This window comes from Eurytemora carolleeae, unplaced genomic scaffold, assembly GCF_000591075.1.
Source record: "Eurytemora carolleeae unplaced genomic scaffold, Eaff_2.0 scaffold6, whole genome shotgun sequence".
NCBI lineage: Eukaryota > Metazoa > Arthropoda > Copepoda > Calanoida > Temoridae > Eurytemora > Eurytemora carolleeae.
In genome coordinates, this window is record NW_019396148.1 from 616,450 (window position 1) to 616,714 (window position 265).

Below are 265 nucleotides of genomic sequence, written 5' to 3' on the forward strand. Positions count from 1 at the left end.
AGAAAAGACTTTATGTTAAAAGCTTTAAAAAATGGCGAAGATATTATCCATCTGAAAAAGGTTGTTGATATATTTAACGAATTGGACGAATTTCTCGATATCACCATCAATTTCGAAAGAACAAAAATTATAAACCACAATTTGGAAATCCCGAGGCAAGTAAATGTCAGTTTTAGAATAAATACTATTCTAAAAACCACGATAACGAAAAATGCCGCGTAGAACAAAAAAATATAAAAGTCGACAAATATTTAAATAAATAAAC